Source organism: Propithecus coquereli, unplaced genomic scaffold (assembly GCF_000956105.1).
Source record: "Propithecus coquereli isolate 6110/MARCELLA unplaced genomic scaffold, Pcoq_1.0 Scaffold14, whole genome shotgun sequence".
Classification (NCBI taxonomy): Eukaryota; Metazoa; Chordata; class Mammalia; order Primates; family Indriidae; genus Propithecus; species Propithecus coquereli.
In genome coordinates this window covers 152,965-176,143 of record NW_012138302.1, presented here as the reverse complement: position 1 = coordinate 176,143, position 23,179 = coordinate 152,965, and the positions used below count along the sequence as shown (strand labels likewise).

Sequence of the window (23,179 nt, the reverse complement as noted above, 5' to 3'; positions counted from 1 at the left end):
ATAAAATCAGAGATGAAAAAAGAGACATTACAATTGATACTACAGAAATCCAAAGGATCATTAGAGACTACTATGAGCAAAGCAAATAAAAAAAAAAAAAAAAGAAAGAAAAAAAGAAAAGAAAGAAAGAAAAACTAAAAAAGAGAGAAGACCCAAATACATAAAATCAGAGATGAAAAAGGAGACATTACAACTGATACTACAGAAATCCAAAGGATCATTAGAGACTACTATGAGCAAAGCAAATATATGTCAGTCAATTGGAAAACCTAGAAAAAAAGGATAAATTCCTAGAGACATACAACCTACTCAGATTGAACCAGGAAGAATTCCAAAATCTGAATAGACCAATAACAAGTAACAAGAGAGAAGCGATAATTAAAAAGCCTCCCAGTATAGAAAAGCCCAGGGCCCAGTGGCTTCATTGCTAAATTCTTCCAAACATTCAAAGAAGAACTAATACAGATCATACTCAAACTATTCCAAAAGATCAAGGAGGAGGGAATACTCTCTAACCCATTCTACAAGGCCAGTATCACGCTGATACCAAAACCAGACAAAGATACAACAAAAAAAGAAAACTATAGTCCAATATCTCTGATGAACATAGATGCAAAAATCCTCAACAAAATGTTAGCAAACCAAATTCAACAACACATTGAAAGGATTATTCATCATGATCAAGTAGGATTCATCCCAGGGACACAAGCATGTTTCAACATGCAAATATCCAATCAATGTGATACATCATATAAACAGAATGAAGGATAAAAGCTGTATGATCATTTCAATTGATGCTGAAAAGCCTTTGATAAAATTCAACATCCCTTCATGATAAACACTCTCAACAAACTGGGTATGGGAAGAACATACCTCAACACGATAAAAGCCATATAGGACAGACCCACAATAGATGTCATACTGAGCAAGGAAAAACAGAAAGCCTTTCCTCTAAGATCTGGAAAAAGGCAAGGATGTCCACTTTCTCTAATGTTATTCAACATATTGCTGGAAGTTCTAGCTAGAGCAATTGGATAAGAGAAAGAAATAAAAGGCATCCGAATTGGAAAAGATGAAGTCAAATTATCATTGTTAGCAGATGATATGTATGATCTTATATCTAGAGAAATCTGAAGACTCCACCATAAAACTATTAGAACTGATAGATAAATTCACTAAAGTTGCAGGATACAAAATCAACATACAAAAATCAGCAGCATTACTCTATGCCAACAATAAACAATCTGAAAAAGAAATCAAGAAAGTAATTCATTTATGACAGCTACAAATAAAATAAAATACCTAGGAAAAAAGTTAACTGAAGAAATGAAAGATCTCTACAATGAAAACTATCAAACACTTATGAAAGAAATATAATAGTGCACAAAAAAATGGAAAAGTATTCCATGTTCATGGATTAGAAGAATCAATATTATTAAAATGTCCATACTACCCAAAGCAATCTACAGATTCAATGCAATCCCCATCAAAACACTAATGACATTTTTCACCCGAATATAAAATATAATCCTATCATTTGTATGGAACCACAAAAGACCCAGAATAGCCAAAGCCATCCCAAGCAAAAAGAACAAAACCGAAGGAATCACATTACCTGACTTCAAATTATATTACGGCAACCAAAACAGCATGGTGCTGTCATAAAAACAGACACATAGACCAATGGAACAGAATAGAGAACCCAGTAATAAATCCACACATCTATAGTGAACTCTTTTTCAACAAAGGTGCCAAGAACATATGTTGGGGAAAGGATAGTCTCCTCAAATGGTGCTGGAAAAACTGGATAACTATATGCAGAAGAATGAAACTACCTATCCCTCACTATATACAAAACTATCCCTCACTATATACAAAAATCAAATGAAAATGGATTGAAGACTTAAATCTGAGGCCTGAAATTATGAAACTACTAAAAAAAAAAAAACACTGGGAAAATGCTCCAGGACGTTGGTCTGGGAAATGATTTCTTGAGTAATACCCCCAAAGCACAGGCAACCAATGTTTACTGTAGTACTATTCATAATAGCCAAGATTTGGAATCAACCTAAGTATTCATCAACAGATAAATGGATAAAGAAAATGTGGTACATATACACAATAGAATACTACTCAGCCATAAAAAAAGAATGAAATCCTGTCATTTTCAACAACATGAATGGAACTAGAGAACATTATATTGAGTGAAATAAGCTGAGAACAGAAAGACAAATCTCACATGTTCTGACTCATATGTGGGAGCTAAATATTAAAATAATTGCCCTCATGGATTCAGAGAGTAGAATGATGGTTACCAGAGGCAAGGAAGGATAGCAGAAAGGCGGGGAAAATGGGGATGGTTAACATGTGCAAAAATATAGTTAGATAGTTAGATGCAATGAATAATATTTTATAGCACAGCAAAGTGACTATGGTCCACAATAAGTTCGGGTATATTTTAAAATAACTAAAAGAGTAGAATTTGAATGTTCCTAACACAAGGAAATGATAAGTGGTTGAGGTGATGATTACCTTATTACACATTTGTATGCCTGTATCAAACTATCACATGTACCCTATAAATATATAATACTATGTATCCAAAATAATTATTAAAAAACTTTTAAAGTTAAAATTTTTTTTAAATGACTGCCCTCTTTCTGTTTGCACTGGGGAGAAAGAAAAGCCATTTGTTAACATTGTAAAGTTTTGAGGAGGATCTAGTTTTGAGGGGAAGAGACCTAGAAAGAAGGGAATTAATAATTTAATTTTCAGTTCTGAATATAATTTGAAGTGTGTAAGAGACATCCAAGTGAAAATATAATAGTTAGATATAAAGTCTGAATATTAGAAGAGAAATCTTGAATAGAGATATAAAGTTATGATTTATCACCATATGGATAGGAATTGTTGCAATACTTAAGGAAAGAATATATTAATATTACAGAATGAAAACAATTAAAAATGCTGAGTACTTATTATGTACCAGGCACTATTCTAAATTCCTTAAATGTACGTACTTAATTAATCTTCACAATAACTCCATGAAATAGGTACTATTATTGTTATCTCCTTTCTATATATTAGGAACTGAGGCACACAGAGTTTAAATCTTGCCTGTCATGAGTTTAAACACTGAAACCAGGATTTGGATCCATGAAGTCAGGCTATGTAAAAACAGAACAGCCCCAGGACTATGACCTAAAGATTTCTAATATCTAGCGGTAGAGATACTTAAAAGTAGAGAAGAAGACAGGAAAAACAAAACAAACCAACACAAACAAACAAAAAAACAACTCTAAAGAAGCAGCAGCCAGTGGTAAGAGGGAAACAATTGAGACAAGTATTGATACAAGCCAAAAGAAGAGCGCATTCAAGAAAGAGAGAGTGACCAGCAGTATTGAGTAGTGCTGGGGTCAAGGAAAATTCATACTAAAATTAATTCTAGCACTGGCAGCTAATGCAGCTCATGACTCACATTATAGTTTTATTTCTTTCAGGATACTTTACAACAGAATGACTTATGGTGCAATTCTAATTTGATAAATAAAAAAGAAGTACTTTTACAATAGCTTCGTAGCACAGCTTGCCTTAAAATGCATGAAATACACAAATTTAGACACTCGAAATATAATTTTGAGAAGATTTTTCTGTGGTTAACAACAGAATTCCTTACTAAAATGATTTATCTCAGGATTCTTTGATATGGGGATTTCTCCCAATACATTTAAAACATGATTCAATTTTCAAATCTGTTAAACGTGAAACCTTAAAGACACATTTTCTGTACACCTGTACTATGATTTTTATGTGTTGTAGTATTTGCTAAAGATTAGGAAGAATTTAAACTTTCAGGAAAAATGAAGCTTAAAATCTGTCAAAGAAAAATGATTACCTTTTTCTTCCACTCAAAGATTATCTCCTTTAAATTTTCAAATCTTATTTGCAGTCTCAGTGAACAAATTGTTAGCATTTATGTTCTTGGGTTTTTGTGGAGACTCTTCACATTCTCAGAAAATTTATTTGTGATAAAGATAATAGTAAAGAACGCCATTTTCATCTGCATATATGCAGTTCTTAAGGAATTTTCAAGCACCAAGTACATCATACATGGTGGAAAATGGATTAGAGATCTCAAGAAATCTATTTGTAATCATCAGTGTAATATTAGTTTATGTTTAATAAACTTTTATAAAAGAGCTATATATCACGTAAAGTGTTTTTTGGCTTGAATTTCTATGCCAATACCAGAAAATGGGAGACACTTACATTTCCATTTATGTTTGCTTGACTTAATATGTTGACCTGAAGATCAAGATGCAATTATTAGCAGCCTGTCTGTAATCCCCACAAAAAAATGAACAGAGGAAAATGTGGGGTTCACTTGACATGAACTGTATGATCTGAAGAAGCCTGTGTAAAATGCACATACCACTTCTCTTTTCTAGTATCTATGGTAAAATGGAAATAATAGCTATATTGGAGCTGCCAAGTGTGGGACTAGACCAGGCTCATCACCTAGCACTATGACTCTTACATAGTGAGTATTCAGTAAATCACTGCAGAGCAAATAAATGAACAAAAAATGAAAAACAAATGAAGTTTGTATTTGTACCAATAATGAGAAGAAAGAGGCAGTATGTTAAATAATAATTGCCAATTTTGGCCCATGGCACACTTCTGTAATCCTAGCACTTTGGGACGCTGAGGCAGGAAGATTGCTTAAGGACAGGAGTTCAAGATTAGCCTGAGCAAGAGCAAGACTCCATCTCTACAAAAAATAGAAAAATTAGCTGGGCGTGGTGGCACGTCTATATGGTCTCATCTACTCAGGAGGATTGCTTGAGGCCAGGAGTTTGAGGTTGCAATGAGCTATGATGATGCCACTGCACTCTAGCCCAGAGACAGAGTGAGACAATGTCTCAAAAAAAAAAAATTGCCGATTTGTACTGCATGGTTATCATGTCCCCAGCACTGCAAATAACTAACTGAGATTAACTAATGCTTACCAAGTGCTCTCCTACCTACGAGACCATTCACTACTTACTGAAGCCTCAGTAGGTATCATTATTACCATCATCATCCCTCATCATTTCATCTTACAAATGAGTACACTGAAGCACAGAGAGGCTAAGTAACTTACCCAAAGTCTGGTAAATTATAGTTTCGGGCTTTGAACAGTTTGCATTCAAAGCCTGCTCTTTTAACCACCAGGCCATGTTGTACATTATGTATGGTTAAAAACTCTCTATTCGCTGCATTTGCTAAAATTCTTACAGTTCCATCCCAAATCTTTGGGTTTATGTTAGTACTAAACTCTTCCAAGGCTGTCTATGGAGTCTGTTTCTACTACCAGCGGCCTCATCTGCTGCTCCTTAAATATATTTGTCTTGCAGAATCACTGACTTTACAGAGATGGGTATAAGGTAGTGGCCAAGTACACGGGCTTTGGCTTCAGATCAGATCCAAATCCTGGTCTTGCTCCTGTACCAAGAATTTATTAAAGGTCTGTTATTATTATCTCACCTTGGAAAAAGAGACAAGTATAGTGAGAAGAAAGCAGCTATGTACTGCTCACCAGGTACTTACTACATTAGTTCAGTCAGGTACTGCTGTTAAATTCTGTCTCAGTTAGCAAGACAGGGCAATCTAGTCATGAAAAAGTGGGTCCCTCCTTCTAATGAGTAGTTCTCACTGTCAAAAATTTCTTACTTTTGATGAAGCAACTTCATGGGAAATGGAGCAGTGAGAAGCTGGCCCTTTCTTCTGACAAGAGAATGGGAAAAGTCAAGACTATAGTAATATTTTTTCAAAATGCAATCCACATACTCCTGGGATCTCCAAAATCCTCTCAAGAAGTCTGCAAGGCTAAAGCTATTTTTATAATAAAACTAAGATGTTATTTTTTTCTTCATTATGTTTAATAATTACCAGTGGTGCTAAGGCAATGGTGGTTAAAACTGCGGGTTCCGTAAAAAGAATTAAGGCAGTGATACCCAGCTACACAGGCAGTTATCACATTCTTCACCATCATGCACTCACAGTAAAAATAAAATGCCAGTTTCTCCTAAGAATATCTTTTATAAAGCAATAAAAAACGATTAACTTTATTAAATCTACACCCTTGAGTACACGTCTTATTAATATTCTGTACAACAAAATGGGACTTGCACATGAAGCATGCCTACTGTATACTGAGATGTGATGGTTCTTTCTGGGGAAAAAAAAACTTATGCAATTGAGTTACAAGCAGAACCAGCTTATGTTTTCATGGAACATCATTTTTACTTTAAAAAAAAAAGACTGACAAATGATGAATTTTCAGACTGGGTATTTGGCAGATTTTTTTTTTTATGGATAAAGTAAACCTATAATTTCAAGGTAAAAAACAGATGGTATTTATTGCCCATGATAAAATTTGAGTCTTGGCAGGGCATGGTGGCTCACACCTGTAATCCTATCACTTTGTGGAGGCTGAGGGAGGAGGATAGCTTGAGCTCAGGAGTTCTAGACCAGCCTGAGCAACATAGTGAGACCCTATCTCTACAAAAATTACAAAAATTAGCCAGGAGTGGTGGGACACACCTGTGGTCTCAGCTACTTGGAAGGCTGGGGCAGGAGGATTACTCGAATACAGGAGTTTGAGGTTGCAGTGAACTATGATGACGCCATTGAACTCTAGTCCAGTCAACAGAGCAAGACCCTACCTCAAAATAAATAAATAATAAAATAAAATCTGGGCCTTTGAGAGAAAATTAAAATTTTGGAAATCTTAAATCTGTCACTGTGAATTTTATAGTTTCTCAACACTTACAGGCCTTTCTGATGAGATTGGTGGTGATATTAACAAACTAATTTTTTATATATGCTCTTGAAACCTAGGGGAAATAAAAAAATAATAATTTTTTTACATTGAATAATGAAATAGATCAACATTCAGAAAATATGAATAAGTCAGTGAGCCAATATTTTCCCAATGGTCATTGAATGATGTTGGATGAGTAGAAGATTCATTCTAAGTTCAAGATAGATCAGTGAATTTTAACACAACCGAGTGTACAAAATTTATTTAAATGATTTCAAATTCTACATTTTAATTAACCTTTAAGAAACTAGCATTTGTAGGGGTTTGGTATACTATAAAAGATAAGAAAACAGGGAAAGAGAGAATAAGTGAATAGCCCAATGTCGGAAATAAATTGCTGAAGACCTGAGATTAGAAACTTGGCTCCTAAATACCTATCTCCCAAGAAAAAGCTTCTAATGCTATTATCCCTGTATTTATAGTATTTAACCTTATTAAGATCTTGAAGAAACATGGCCCCAGCCAAGTGCAGTAGCTATGCCCATAGTCTCAGCTTCTTGGGAGGCTGAGGCAGGAGAATTACAGCCTGATAAAAATAGTGAGACCCCCATATCCAAAAAAAAACAAAATACAAAAGTAATGAGTAATTAAGAGGAAGAAGATGGAGAAGGAGGAGGAGAAGGAGAACATTGCCCCAACTTGATTTCCAATTATCAGAACTTAATGTTTAAAAAGAATTGGCCAGGCACATGGTTCATGCCAGTAATCCCAGCTACTCAAGAGGCTGAGGCAGGAGGATTACTTGAGCCCAGGAGTATGAGGCTGTAGTGAGCTACGGTTGTACCCTGAACTTCAGTCTGGGTGACACAGTGAGACTCTATCTCTTTAAAAAAAAAAAAAATTAGAAAGAATTTGTCTATAAAATAGTTTCCAACTTTTTAATGCTAAAACATTTTGAAGATTTCTACATGTAGCATTTACATTTTAAGCATCCATTGACAAAACACTACAAGGAATTATATTCAGTCTACAGGCAACAAATTGTGTACGTTTTCATTCAGGTATCTCATCCAAGGATCTAAATCCCACAAATTAGGAACGGGTGGGGTGGCTCATGCCTGTAATCCTAGCACTTTGGGAGGCCAAGGTGGGAGGATTGCTTGAGGCCAGGACTTCAAGAGCAACCTGAGCAAGAGCAAGACTCCCCAAAATAGAAAAAATTAGCCTGGCATGGTGGTGCATGCCTGTAGTCCCAGCTACTTGGGAGGCTGAGGCAGAAGGATCACCTGAACTCAGGAGTTTGAGTTTGCAGTGAGCTATGATGATGCCACTGCACTGTAGCCTGGGTGACAGAGCAAGACCCTGTCTCAAAAATAAAATAAAATATAAAAAATTTAAAAAATAATAAATCCCACCAATTGGAATTCAAAGGTCTCAATCTAAACCCTTGAAAGTGCTAATAACAGGGGTAACCTTCAGATTCAGACAAACGCAGAAGGCAAAATTTGTCCCATCAGCTGCAGACAAATCTGAATTTATTTTATGTGTATGGGGGCAGGGAGGAGAAGGGATAATTTTCTCAAAAGGAATCTGGTTCCTTTTCTGAAATTCTAGTAGCTTGGGACTGTGGGAGAAACAGGACTCTGTCTAGTCTCCTTTGTGAAAGCAGTACTACTCTGGCTTTAACTAGTGTTCCAGAAAACTCTCATTCCAACCCAAAGATAAAACAGCACTATATTATTCCATCACCAAACTACTTAATAAACCTGGAATTGAAGCAAGCCAGAGATGCAAAGTAAAAATGGCTATATGCAAATATAAGATATCGTCAGTGTCTGGTCACATTCTGTCTAAGATGTAGAATAAGAGAATTTCAGATTCAGCAGAAGTCTTACATGTCACGTAGCCAATCCTCTCTTTTCAAAGATGAGGAAACTGTGGCCCCAGGAAATTAAATGGCTTGCTCAAGTTTTTGTATAAGCTAATGCCCGAGATGGGACTGAACACCATGAGCTTTTCTCTATACCACAACTTGATCATCTAATTGCTTTCTTCTTTGATTGTCCATTTTCTATTAATATCTCTAAATCCAGATTGAAGTTTTCCTAACCACAACCAAAATGACACAGCATGCTAAAGAATTGGTTAAATAGAATCAGGGAGCCCTATTTACTTTCAAAAAAATATAGAAACTTTTGTTAAATACTAAGAAGTTCATAATAGTCTAGTCAGTTGACACAGGTTCTCAGGTTACAATTACAGAAAAACATTATTGCCAAAGTCCCCAAGTGCTATCCTAATTTATCAGATTACTTCCTTAGAAAGCGTGCTTTTGATCTGCTCTTCCAAAGAAGAACAAATGTGTAGACATCAATGCTTAATAAACTTGAAAGCTTCTCCCTGGGGTAACTGAAATTTTTATCAAAGGGGCGATAGACCTGGTTGCAGCTGCAACAAAGAAGTGCCATATAAAGCCAAGTGGAAAGCAGTTATACATCACTGGTGGTACAGGACCATTGAACATGGTCATATTAATTGGAATGTATTGCACAGGACATTCTACTACATGCTGGGCAAATGACCCTGAAAGTTTTGAGTCTCTCTGGTGTATGAAAAAAGTTCAGACGTAAAAATAATCACACAGATGGCAGATTCTCTATCCTTGAATGAGCATAGCTACCCTGAGATCTGGGTGGCTGGAAAATTTCTTTTTTAAATAATGCCCTTTGAGTGAGTCCCCATATATGCATCTTCTTTTACAACCATTTGAAAACTTGTCTTCTAATAATTTCACACAGAGCTCTCAGTGTAGCAACATTCAAAAGAATGAAACTAATGAAACACAGCAACTTTTATATTTTTACTTTTTTGCTTTGGGAAAATTCTGATTAAAAGATATGAGGCAGTTTAAGTTAGAATTTCTTTATTGCCCCCAAAATGAATAACTTCTAATCTAATAGAAAAATTAAAGAACATGAAAGCCAAGGTAACATGGAATATGTTTCAGGTACATCAAGATGCAAACCTTATGCACGTATGATTTTTTTTCTTCTGTTCTTCTGTCTTTTTTTTTTTATTATTTCAGCATATTATGGGGGTACAGATGTTTAGGTATGTTGCCCTTGCCTCCCCCCTCCCCCCTAAGTCCGAGTTTCAAGCGTGTCCATCCCTTGGATGGTGCGCATCGCACTCTTTGTGTATGCAAATACCCGTCCCCTCCTCCCTCTCCCCCCTTCCTGATATCCAATAGACGTTATTCTTATATGTGCACTTATGTGTTGATCAGTTAATACCAATTTTATGGTGAGTACATGTGATGCTTGTTTTTCCATTCTTGGGATACCTCACTTAGTAGAATGGGTTCCAACTCTATCCATGCACTTATGATTTAAATTATTTTAATGTTAGATGTTATATTGTTCCTGATTTAAGGTTATATGTAAAGAGCAATCACTGTATTTGTCTTTCAGGTAGATGCATTCTTGATCTTTATTAGAGCCTCTTTATCTTATTCTTTAAACTAAATATTAAAATAAAACCTCTCAAGATATAATAATGTCGAGGAATAATAATCTTACAATGTCAGAAACGTTATCAAGATATGCCAACTGATAAGAATAATCCTTTCCTAAGATTCCCAAATTTTGCTTAATTTTATAAATAATTAGCCTAGAATGTAAATCAAAGAAAGCATAACCTCTAGCTACCTGATAGCCAAAGGATGAATGTCCTTTACTCTAACCTGGAACTTTCAAGATAACTTTCCTTTACTCTAAACTGGAAGCCTCAGATTGTTAACTATATCAATCTATTATTTCAAGACATACGCCATATGAGAAAAAAATGCTGAGTTTATATTACATCCAAATTCTACCTTCCACCAGGGATCAAAACATACTGTCAACTGGATTTTTTAATTAATTAATTTTTAAATTAATAAGTAAAAATTGTATAAATTTATGGTGTACAACATGATTTGCTATATGCATACATTGTGGAATGGATATGCCAAGCTATTTAACACATGCATTGTTTCACATACTTATCATTTTTTGTAGTGAGAACACTTAAAATCTCCTCCCTTAGCAATTTTCAAATATACAATATATTATTAACTGCAGTCACCATGATGTATGATAGATCTCTTAAAATATTCCTTCTAAATGAAATTTTGTGTTCTTTAACTAACATCTCCCCAATCCTCCCAGCCTCTCATAATCACCATTTTACTCCTGTTTCTATGAGTTACTTCCTTTTTAAGGTCAAACAGCATTTTATTGTCTGTATGCACCACACTTTCTTTATCCATCCATTCATTGATAGACACTTAGGTTGATTGCACATCTCTGCTACTGTGGATAGTGCTGCAATGAACACGGGAGTACAGATATCTGTTTGACATATGGATTTTAATTTCTTTGGATATATGTCCAATAATGGGATTGCTGAATCAGATGGTAGTTCTAATTTTATTTTTTTGAGGAAACTCCATACCACTTTGCATAATAGCTATACTAATTTACATTCCTACCAACAATGTATAAGTGTTCTCTTTTCTCCATTTTCTCTCCAATATTTGTTATCTTTCATCTTTTTAATAATAGCCATTCTAACAGATATGATGTGATATCTCATTGTGGTTTTGATCTGAATTTGTCTGATGATTAGTAAGTTGGGCATTTTTTATTTACCTGTTGGCCACTCGTATGTCTTCTTTTGAGAAATGTTTGTTCAGGTCCCTTGACCAATCTTAATTGGTTCTTTCTTTTTTTTTTTGGAGAAAGAGTCTCGCTCTGTTGCCCTGGCTAGAGTGCTGTGGCATCAGCCTAGCTCACAGCAACCTCAAACTCCTGGGCTTAAGTAATCCTTCTGCCTCAGCCTCTCGAGTAGCTGGGACTACAGGCATGCGACACCATGCCTGGCTAATTTTTTCTATACATTTTTAGTTGTCCAGCTAATTTCTTTTTACTTTTAGTAGAGACGGGGTCTTGCTCTTGCTGAGACTGGTCTCGAACTCCTGACCTCGAGCAATACACCTGCCTCCCAGAGTGCTAGGGTTACAGGTGTGAGCCACCACACCTGGCCCATACTATAAATCTTTAGTAACCAAAACAGTGGGGTGCTGGCACAAAAACAGATATGTAGACCAATGGAATAGAACAGAGAGCCCAGAAATAAATCCTGTATTCATGGTCCATTGATTTTTGACAAAAGTGACAAGGACATGCAATGAGAAAAGGACAATCTCTTCAATAAGTGGTGTTGGGAAAACTGGATACACACATGCAGGCCAAAGTGGGAGGATCACTTGAGCTCAGGAGTTTGAGACCAGCCTGAGCAACAGCAAAACCCTGTCTCTATAAAAAAATAAATAAATAAAGATTTACAGTAGATTTTCAACTCAGGTAGTTTGATGCCTCCAGCTTTACTCTATCTGTTCAAAATTGCTTTGGCTGTTTGGGGTCTTTTATGGTTCCATAAAATTATTAAGGTTATGTTTTCCTTTTCTGTGAAGAATGACATTGAAATTTTATAAGGATAACACTGAATCTACAGATCACTTTTGTAGTATGAACACTTTAACTATATTAATTTTTCCAATCCACAAATGAGACTATCTTTCCATTTATTTGCCTTAATTTCTTTCATCAATGTTTTACAGTTTTCATACAAATTTTCACCTCCTTGCTTAAATTTATTCCTAAATATTTTAACTTTTTAAAGCCATTGTAACTGAGATTGTTTCCTTTCTTTTTTGGATAGTCCACTGTTAGTGTATAGAAACACTATGGATTTTGTATGTTGATTTTATAGTCTGCAACTTCGTTAAGTTTGTTCATTAGTTCTAACTTTTTTTGGTGGAGTCTTTAAGGTTCTCTCTCTGTAAGATCATGTTGTCAGCAAACAGAGAATTTCACTTCTTCCTTTCCAATTTGGAAGCCTTTTATTTCTTTCTCTTGCCTAACTGCTTTGGCTCCCACCAGATGGCTGATACCAATAGCCTCTGCCTTTCTTCTTTGCTCCTAGTCATTTCCTGGCACCTCAGGTAAACTGATGTCACCAGTAATTCTTTCTATGTGAATATTCTCTGGGTATTTCTGCTCCACTGTTTTGCTACAGATTCTTTAATGGCCCCTTGAACCCTCCCTGGGCTATTCTGGTTTGTGAATATCTGTCTATATTTGTTTTTGTGTAGAAGGATGAAAGCTGGTATCTCCTACTCTGCCATCTTGGTGACATTACTCTTCACTGGATTTGTGATTAACCTATTTATCCAAAACATAACACCCATGTGAAGTCCAAACACAGAAATCAACACATTTAGCTGGATGCAGTAGCTCACGCCTGTAATCCTAGCAACTCAAGAGGGTGAGGCAGGAGGACTGCTTTAGCCTAGATGTTCAAGGTTACAGTGAGTTATGATTGTGCCACTGCACTCCAGCCTGGGTGACAGAGTGAGACCTCATCAATTAAAAAAATTATTTTTTAAATTTAAAAAAAACACATTTACAAACATCTTTTCTTAAACTAATTAAAGCAAACAGGATAACCCTATTTTTTCTTTCATAACCATAACCAGTATCTCCTCTATATTTAACTTTTTATAGCAAGTAGAATGTCAATGATTTGCACCCTTCACAAAATGATTAGTTTAGAATTATTTGGAACCCCAAAAAGGTGTCCATTATTATTGTTGAGGAGAGCAGGGAGAATATTTACAACCTGAGCTGGTTAGATGTGGCAACATTTATGGATAACCTACCTCTTTCCCAAGGGTCAAATATCAATGAATATAACATTTAAGCAGAAGCAACATGACCTCCTGAGTTACACTCCATTGGGTAGAATGGAGCTGATGAAAGACAAATGACAAATGAAAGAATATGATATTCCACTGTGGGTTTTACTTCCCTCCAAGTAGTGGCTTGCATCAAGGGAAAGCCAACGGAAATTACAAGATAGGCATGGTAGACCCTGGCAAATTATCTCCTTTTAATGAATAACTCTGGTTGTCACTGGTTTCATTAAGGATTACCGTAATAATCCAGTGTAGCTATCATTGAGAAAAGTTTAGCAAGACATTAAATGAATCATTTTCCTACCAGGTCACTATGTTGTCCACAGTACTTTCTCCCATTGCTCTCTACTGAAATTAATCTGGCTATAATTTCCTGTAAGGGGTGTGAGCATGCACTATTCTATAAGTGGTCTCATCGCAAAACATAGCAGTAGGTGGAAAGCAGTAATGGGAATATGCTTTTCCAAGATTATCTAATTTTGTAAATTTGTGTGTCCTTATTACCCAATTTTTCACAATACACATTGGTTAATTAGAGAATTTTAATTCCAAGTCAGAGTACAAAGGTTTTTAAACAATCATGCTATTTTGTATTATTTTTCTTAGTGACTAGTAAATCATGATCATTTTACTTGGCTACAAAACCTAAGAGGAGATTTGAGGAATACTTAATGATTTGAGGAATATTTAATAGTTAATACTTAACTAAAAACCTGTCACTGACAATATAACATAGTTTGTTTGGAATCAGATAAATCTAATTTAAATTTAGACTACAACACATATAAATTCTGTGACTTAAATCAGGCTACATACATTCTCTAATCTTCAAGTTTTTTTTCATTTTTAAAATGAAAATTATAATACTTTCCACATAGGGTTGTTATGAGGATTAAATGTGATAATATGTTTAAAACCCTTTGCACGGTGTCAGACACATAGTAATTACAGGGATGAATGGTGGCTATCAGGGCCACCACTGGAATTTATAGTTCATTTCAATTAGAAAAAGCCCTATGGGTATTCAATTTGGAAAGTAGAACATGAAATGGATTTAAGCCTCCCCTAGCCACCTTAGGTGTTCTGTTCAGTGCACAAACTACACAACTGCATCCAGACGTCTTGGAGGTACTATCAACTATAGCACCTGAGATTTCCATGATTTAAATAATTCCTTGTGAATAAATTTTTCTTTCTTCAATCTAGGTAGCCCCTGCTATTTTGATATTCAATGAAAACAAGATGATAAGATTAAGTGCTTTATGCACTACTGGTGGTGCATAAAAAATTGTTATAAAATTACTGGAGGAAAAAAAGTGATGATATTAGCCAAGAGCCTTAAACGGGCTTATATATTTTAGTCTAGTAGTTCCATTTTAAGATTTTATTCTAGAAATAATCAGAAATACCAAAAAAATCTGTATAGTATTATATATAATAGTGAATATTGGAAATGATTCAATTGTGATTATAGCGAAATGGAATACTCTGAAATAATTTAAATTGCTTTTCAAAGACGTGTCAATAATATAGCAAAAGTTTACTAAAATGTTGAGTGATAAAAGCAGGATGCAGAATTGCATATTTATATGATTCCATTAAAATATAGATACAGATGATCCCCGAATTACCATGGTTCAACTTAAATTTTTTCAACTTTACTATGACGTGAAAACAATTCTCATTCAGTAGAAACCATACTTGTATCTATATAACCGTTCTGTTTTTCACTTTCAGTATTCAATAAATTACATGAGATAGTCAATATTTTATTAGAAAATAGGCTTTGTGGTAGATTATTTTGCCCAACTGTAGGCTAATGTAAGCATTCTGAGTACATTTAAGGTAGACGAGGCTAAGCAAGCTATGATGTTTAGTAGATTAGGTGTATTAGCCTAGCTCACAGCAACCTCAAATTCCTGGGCTCAAGTGATCCTACTGCCTCAGCCTCCCGAGTAGCCGGGACTACAGGCATGAGCCACCATGCCCAGCTGATTTTTTATATATATATATTTTTTAGTTGTCCAGCTAATTTCTTTCTACTTATTTTTTTAGTAGAGATGGGATAGGGTCTCGCTCTTGCTCAGGCTGGTCTCGAACTCCTGAGCTCAAACTATCCTCCCGCCTCGGCCTCCCAGAGTGCTAGGATTACAGGCATGAGCCACCGCGCCGGGCCAAATCCCCAGAACTTATTCATGCTATCTAACTGGAATTTTGTACCCTTTGATTTACATCTCCTTATTCCTGCTGTTCTCATATCCACTCCCGGCCACTGGCAACCACCATGCTACTGTTTGCTTCTACAAGTTTAAGGTTTTTGCATTAACATATAAGTGAGATAATGAAGTATTTGTCTTTCTGTACCTGGATTATTTCACTTAGCATAATGTTCCCCAAGTTTATTCATGTTGCTGTAAATGACAGGATTTGCATCATTTTTAAGGCTGAATGGTATTCCATTGATATAATTTGGATGTTTGTCCCCCTCCAAATCTCAGGTTGAAATTCGACCCCCAGCTCTTTTCCACTTATCGCTCCGCGAGCAGCCATGAGCAGCAGAGACTCTCTCGCGACACCCTGTACAGGCGGTGCGGGAAGTCCTGCACGGGAACCAGCGCAAGCGCCGGAAGTTTTTGGAAACAGTGGAGCCGCAGATCACCCTGAAGAGCTATGATCGTCAGAAGGACAAATGCTTCTCTGGCACCTTCAGGCTTAAGTCCACTCCCCCGCCCCAAGTTCTCCGTGTGTGTCCTGGGGACCAGCAGCCCTGCGATGGACATGCCCCACATGGACATCGAGGCACTGAAGAAACTCAACAAAAATAAGAAGCTGGCCAAGAAGTATGATGCCTTTTTGGCCTCAGAGTCTCTTATCAAGCAGATCCCACGAATCCTCGGCCCAGGCCTAAATTAGGCTGGCAAGTTTGCTTCCCTGCTGACACACAACGAAAACATGGCGGCCAAAGTTGCTGAGGTGAAGCCCACAATCAAGTTCCGGATAAAGAAAGTTCTATGTCTGGCTGTGGCCGTTGGGCATGTGAAGATGACAGACTATGAGCTGGTGTACAATATCCACCTGGCTGTTAACTTTCTGGTGTCATTGCTCAAGAAGAATTGGCAGGATGTCCGGGCTTTATACATCAAGAGCACCATGGGCGAGCCCCAGCGCCTGTATTAAGGCACATTCTAATAAATCCTAAGGCTGCCAAAAAAAAAAAAGAAAAGAAATTCGACCTCCAGTGTTGGAGGTGGGGCCGAGTGGAAGGTGTTTGGGTCATGGGGGCAGATGCTTCATGAATGTCTTGGTGCCCTCCCAGTGGCAATGAGTTCTCACTCTATTAGTTGAATGAGAGTGCTCCTGGAGTATTCAGCTAAGTACTTATCAGTGCATACATGTAAGGAAACTACAAAAATCATCCTAAGGTTCAGACCTTAGAATCCTCAGACCTCATACAAGACTGGAAACCATTCTTTCTCTCATCACTCAGATTGGAAAACATCATAATCCATATACTATAAGATAGAGCACATAGAAGGGTTTAGCCTCAGAAGTGGGGTAAAATTAACCTGAATCAATGTTACTCTGGTACTGCTTAACAAAATTTGATCCAGAAGGATCAAATTATTTTCATGTAATTTAACCATATCCCAGAAGAAAGTTCAAGAATATTAATGGGGATAGAAAAATAATTTATTTTACCCAACACAGTAAAATTATAATATCTCACGTATGATCAAAAATTACCAGGTACGGCTGGTCCAAAATCAGGGTGGTCCAAAATCTCAATTAATTGTTCACAGTCAGTTACAGATTGAACTCCTTGTTCTACTCTTTCCCCCTTCTCACTATTGCACTTGACTAGTCTTAAAAAAAATTACCAGGTATGAATATAAATAGGGAAACAATGACCCATAAAGAGAAGAAAACTTAATCAACAGAAACTCATCCAGAAATTAGTCAGATGATAGAATTAATAGAGGACATAAAAACGTGTATTTCAAACATTATATTTGTTTTCCATACATTCAATAAATTAGAGGAAAGATTGAAGATTGAACATGTATGAACTCGTATAATGTCTATATGTGAAAAATGCACTGAATGGAGTCAATTACAGGAATACAGTGCAGAAGAAAAAATTAATGAATGACATAATGTAGAAATAGAAACTATCTGAAATGAAAAATATAGAGGGAAAAAAAGATGGAGAAATTGCCAGGCGCAGAGGCTCACACCTGTAATCTCAGCACTTGGGGAGGCCAAGGCAGGAGGATCACATGAGGCCAGGAGTTCAAGACCAGGCTGGGTAACATAGCAAGAACCCATCTCTACAAAATATAGGAAAAATTATCTGGTGTGGTGGCACACATCTGTAGTCCTAGCTACTTGGGAAGCTGAGGAGGGAGCATAGCTTGAGCCCAGAAGTTCAAGGATACAGTGAGCTATGATTGCACTCTGGCCTGGGCAGTAGAGCAAGATCCCATCTCTAGAATGAATGAATAAATAAATAAATATTTTAAAATAAAATAAAAATTAGCAGAACATTTTTAAGCTACAAAAAAGAGCTTCAAGTAGCCTAATATAAATATAATTGAGATCTCCAAAGGAGAAGAGAAATGGGAGGGCACAAAAAAATTTTAGAAGAAATAATGCCTGAAAATTTCCCAAATTTTAGAAATGCTATAAGCTCTTATATTCAAGAACCTCAAGAAACCATAAGCACACAAAATGTGAAGAAAAGTATAGCAAGTCACATCATAAACGAATTGCTTAAAATCATTAATAAAGAGAAAATCTTAAAAGCAGAGGAAAAAAATACTTATTATGTACAGATAGCCAAAGGTAAAAAAGAGCACAGATTTCTCGTCATAACCAATGCAAGCTAGAAGACAGTGGAGTAACACCTTTAAAATACTAAAAGGAATAAAATGTTGACCTGGAATTCTATACTTAGAAAAAATATCTGTCAAAAATGAAAACAAATAAAAACTTTTTCATATATAAACTTTTTCATATAAAGCTGAAGAATTCATCACCAGCAAGCAGAATTTCACTATAAAAAATGTTAAAGGAAGTCCTTCAATCAGAAGAAAAATGATAAAATGGAAATCTGTATTTATACAAAGGAATGAAGAGCACCAGAAATGGTAATTATGTGGGAAATTATGAAAGTATAATGTTATTATTTAAATCTTTTTAAACAAAAACTATTTAAAACAAAAATAACAATGCATTTTGGGATCTCTAACATATGAAAAAGTAAAATGACAAAAATAGCACAAAGATGAAGAGGAAACAAATAGAAGTATGTTATGTTATACTAAATGAAAAGTGATTTAATATCACTTAAGATATACTGTGATAAGTTAAAGATGAATACTATAAACCCTAAAGGAACCACTAAAATAACCATCAAAGAGTTATAGCTAAAAAGCCAACAACAGATAAAATAGAGGCCAGGCCCGGTGGCTTGCTCTTGTAATTCCAGCACTTTGGGAGGCCAAGGCAGGAGGATCTATTGAGCCCAGGAATTTGGGACCAGCCTGGACAATATAGTGAGACCCTGTCTCTATAAAAAATTTTTTTAAAGTAGCCAGTTGTGGTGGTATGCACCTGTAGTCCCAGCTACTCAGTAGGCTGAGATAGGAGAATCACTTGAGCCCAGGAGTTTGAGGTTGCAGTGAGCTATGATGACACTACTGCACTCTACCCTGGGCAACAGAGTGCAGACTCTGCCTCAAAAAAGAAAAAAAAAAAGGAGATGACGAAGGTAATTTTATAATGATAAAGGGGTCAATTCATCAAGAGGACATAATAATTCTAACCATTTAAACACCTAATAACAGAGCTTTAAAATACACAAAGCATTTGTGTTCTGACTAGCAGATGAAAAAATAAGTAAAATCCATGAAGCAAAATCTATGAACTTCAAGAAAAAAATAGAGAAACTCACCACTAGAGTCAGAGATTTCAATTTCCCTCTCTCCATAACTGATAGAACAAGTAGATAGTCAGTGAGAGTATAGAAGACTTGAACAATGCTATTAACCAACTTGACCCAGTTGACATTTGTAGAGCAATCCACCCAACAACAACGTACATTCTCTTCAATGCACCTCGAACATTGATAAAGCTAGGCCATATATCCTGGGTTATAAAACAAAACTTAAAAATTTGAATTAATTGAAATCATACAAAGTATGTCCTTGACTATAATTATATCAGCTATCAATAACAGAAAAATATCTAGAAAATCCCTCAAAACTTGCAAACTAAAAAATAAACTTTTAAATAACCAATGAGTCAAAGAAATAAAGAAGTTAGAGTTTTGGAGCTGAAGTAATATAAATATAACATGTAAAATTTGTGGAATACACCATAAGCAGTATTTAGAGGGGGATTTATAGCATTATACACCTATATTAGAAAAAAAGAAAGGTTTTATTTATTTATTTATTTTGAGACAGAATCTCGCTGTGTCGCCTTGGGTAGATGCAATGGCATCATCTTTGCTCGCTGCAACTTCAAACTCCTGGGCTCAAGCGATCCTCTTGCCTCAGCTTCCTGAGTAGCTGGGACTACAGGCACTCACCACAACTAATTTTTCTATTTTTAGTAGAGATGGGATCTCACTCTTGCTCAGGCTGGTCTCCAACTCCTGAGCTCAAGTGATCCTCCAGCCTGGGCCTCCCAGAGTGCTAGGATCATAGGCATGAGCCACTGTGCCTGGCCAAAAAGAAAAGTTTTAAATGAATGAGTTTAGTTTCCATCTTAAATAACTAGAAAAAATCCTCATTTAGTATAGTGGAAAAATAAAAAAAAAAATAGAATTCTAAAAACTAGAAAAAGAAGATCAAATGAAACCAAAGTATGCAAAATAAAGTAAATAATAAGACCACAGCAGAACTCAATAAAATAGGAAGGAGAAAAACATTAGAGAAGAATAGACAAAAACAAAAGCTGGTATGTGAGATCAATAAAATTGACAAACCTATAACTAGACTGATCAGAAAAAATGAGAGAAGACACAATGACCAAGATCAAGAATGAGAGAGGTGAATTAACTCAAGATTCTACAGATATTTAATCTATAACGACATATTATAAACACATAATGTCATTAAATTTAACAACTTAAAGGAAATACTAAAATTCCTTCAAAAACGCAAACTACCAAAGCATTTCTTTTGGAAATGGCAATTCTGCTCAGTAGACAAAAGCAGTTTCGTACATAATTGAAAGAGACCAGAAGTATTGAAAATTATGGGGCATGTCGTAATGATAGTTTTTAACACCCAGAACATTTTAGTTCCTTTATGATCTGTCCTTTAGTGAAAAGACATCAGTAGAATCTGAGAATATAATTTTAAATGTGTCAAAGATGTGATGCAAAATATGACAATTTTTAAGGCCAAAAATAGGAGTCATTGAATTTTATATGCTTTTAACCTAAGATCTTAAGTAGAAAGTAATTTTAACACAGTAATTGAGGCAAAGAGATTTCCTGTGTTCTCTAGATTATCTTTTTATGAACTTGGAGAAAATATCTATAATATTCATAACTGTTATGGAATACGTAGATAAAAAGTTTCCACAAATTCACAAGATTACCCAGGTTCTCCCTTAACTTACCTCTTCATGCTTAGGTAATACAAAGCTGAATCGCCACTTTAAATTGTTTTCAGCATATTCATAGTCTGGGAGGCAAAATTCCAATGCCCAGGCCATTATGTCAATCAAGACTTCAACCTTCATTAACAATAGGATTCTTCTCATGTACTGCTTTACCCAGTAGGCCACCTGCCTTCCAAAAGGGAATGTGGTAATCTTCCTTTTTGTTTGTTCACCTCTCACATTCTCAGCTGCTCTAGTTGAGCACTCTTAGTTGGAGCACTAGGAGGGAGGGGAGGAAAGGGAAGCAGAAAGTTCTTCCTTGACTGGTACTATTTTTAAGATGGCTTTGCACTCTCTGGTTTTGGCAGATGTTTAAAGCTGAGTCATTCTTAAAGATGGTTTCATAGATTCTTTGGAGAGTATCCTGCAAGACCCTTCCAACTGCAACTGCCATGCCATGGGCCATGCATTCTGTTCTTACAGCTCCCAATCCACCTTTAGCTGCTGCTGGAAACGAGTCCATTTCCCAGAATCCCTGCTGGGGACCCATTGCCCTCCCAGGAAATCTTCTTGGAAAAAATCTCTTGCTAAGTGAAATTACACATTTTCCTTATTGTTTAAGTCAATTGAGTCATAGTTTTAGGTTATGTGCAGCCAAAGGCACTTTCACTAATACAACAACATACATTACATTTTATTTTTCTCTTCCTGGTGTCCTGTTTATTTTATGTGAGGGGAGTTGCTGTTTGTTTGTGTGTTTGATTTCTCTTTAGGAAATTTCAGTGGTCCTGAATAGGAAGCTTTAAGGTAGTTGCTTCAGAACCTCAGAGAAAAGGCTTCTTATATATTAAGAATATTGGGGGGGCTGGGCATAGTGGCTCACGCCTGTAATCCTAGCACTCTGGGAGGCCGAGGCAGGAGGATTGCTTGAGGTCAGGAGTTCGAGACTAGCCTGAGCAAGACTCCATCTCTACTAAAAATAGAAAAAAAATTAGCCAACTAAAAATAGAAAAACAAAATTAGCTGGATGTGGTGGCTCGCACCTGTAGTCCCAGCTACTTGGGAGGCTGACGCAGGAGGATCACTTGAGCCCAGGAGTTTGAGGTTGCTGTGAGCTAGGCTGATGCCAGGGCACTCTGGCCTGGGCAACAGAGTGAGACTCTGTCTCAAAAAAAAAAAAAAAAAAAAAAACCAGAATATTGGGGAAACTACTAAATTGATTGTGATTATAAATAAAAATTATAAAGAATTATTTTTAAAAGTCTTGGGAGTCTTATCCCAAAACCAACCAAGGACAGAGTTCCAGACTTTTCTCCTTAAACTTTCCTGAGTTTTTCTGAGATTGGCAGATTTTATTTTCACTGTATTTTGGAAACTAGATGGAATTCCCATATGTTTTAGGTGGTAACTGTAATATATCTGCCTTAAAACTGACAAGAAACCAAAAGAACTAGAACCAAGAGACTAATTTGCAACCGGCTGCATGCTAAACTAAACACACAACAAACTAATTTGAACCCAAATGTAACTGCTATTTTCAGATGTCTATTTAATTTTATAATTAACTCATGAATATATTCCAATACAAAAGATTCAAATAATCTCAAAGTTCCTTTCCTTTTCTGTAAGAGTTTGCATATACATACACATACAACTTTAAATATTTCACATAAATGGAATCATAGTAAATGTATTGTCTTGTGGCTTGCATTTTTAGTTAATAATTTATTTTACATTTGATCTTAGCCAAAAGGCAGAGAAGTGATATTTAGTTAATAATTTGTTTTGAAAATTTCTAAATCAGTGTACAGAGTTCATTTTAACAACTGCATAATATTCAATAGTGGAGCGCATATAATTTATTCAACCATATCTATTAATGGACATTTAGTTTCCTTTCAGTTTTTGGTTATTAATACAAACAATACTGCAATGAATAATAAACATTCCTTTGTTCCTAT

At 35.8% G+C, this 23,179-nt stretch overlaps 1 pseudogene; it reads left to right on the top strand.

Moving 5' to 3' along the window:
- Window positions 1-5,565: 5,565 nt before the first annotated feature.
- On the top strand, window positions 5,566-16,803 carry LOC105806233 (annotated as a pseudogene).
- Window positions 16,804-23,179: the final 6,376 nt, after the last annotated feature.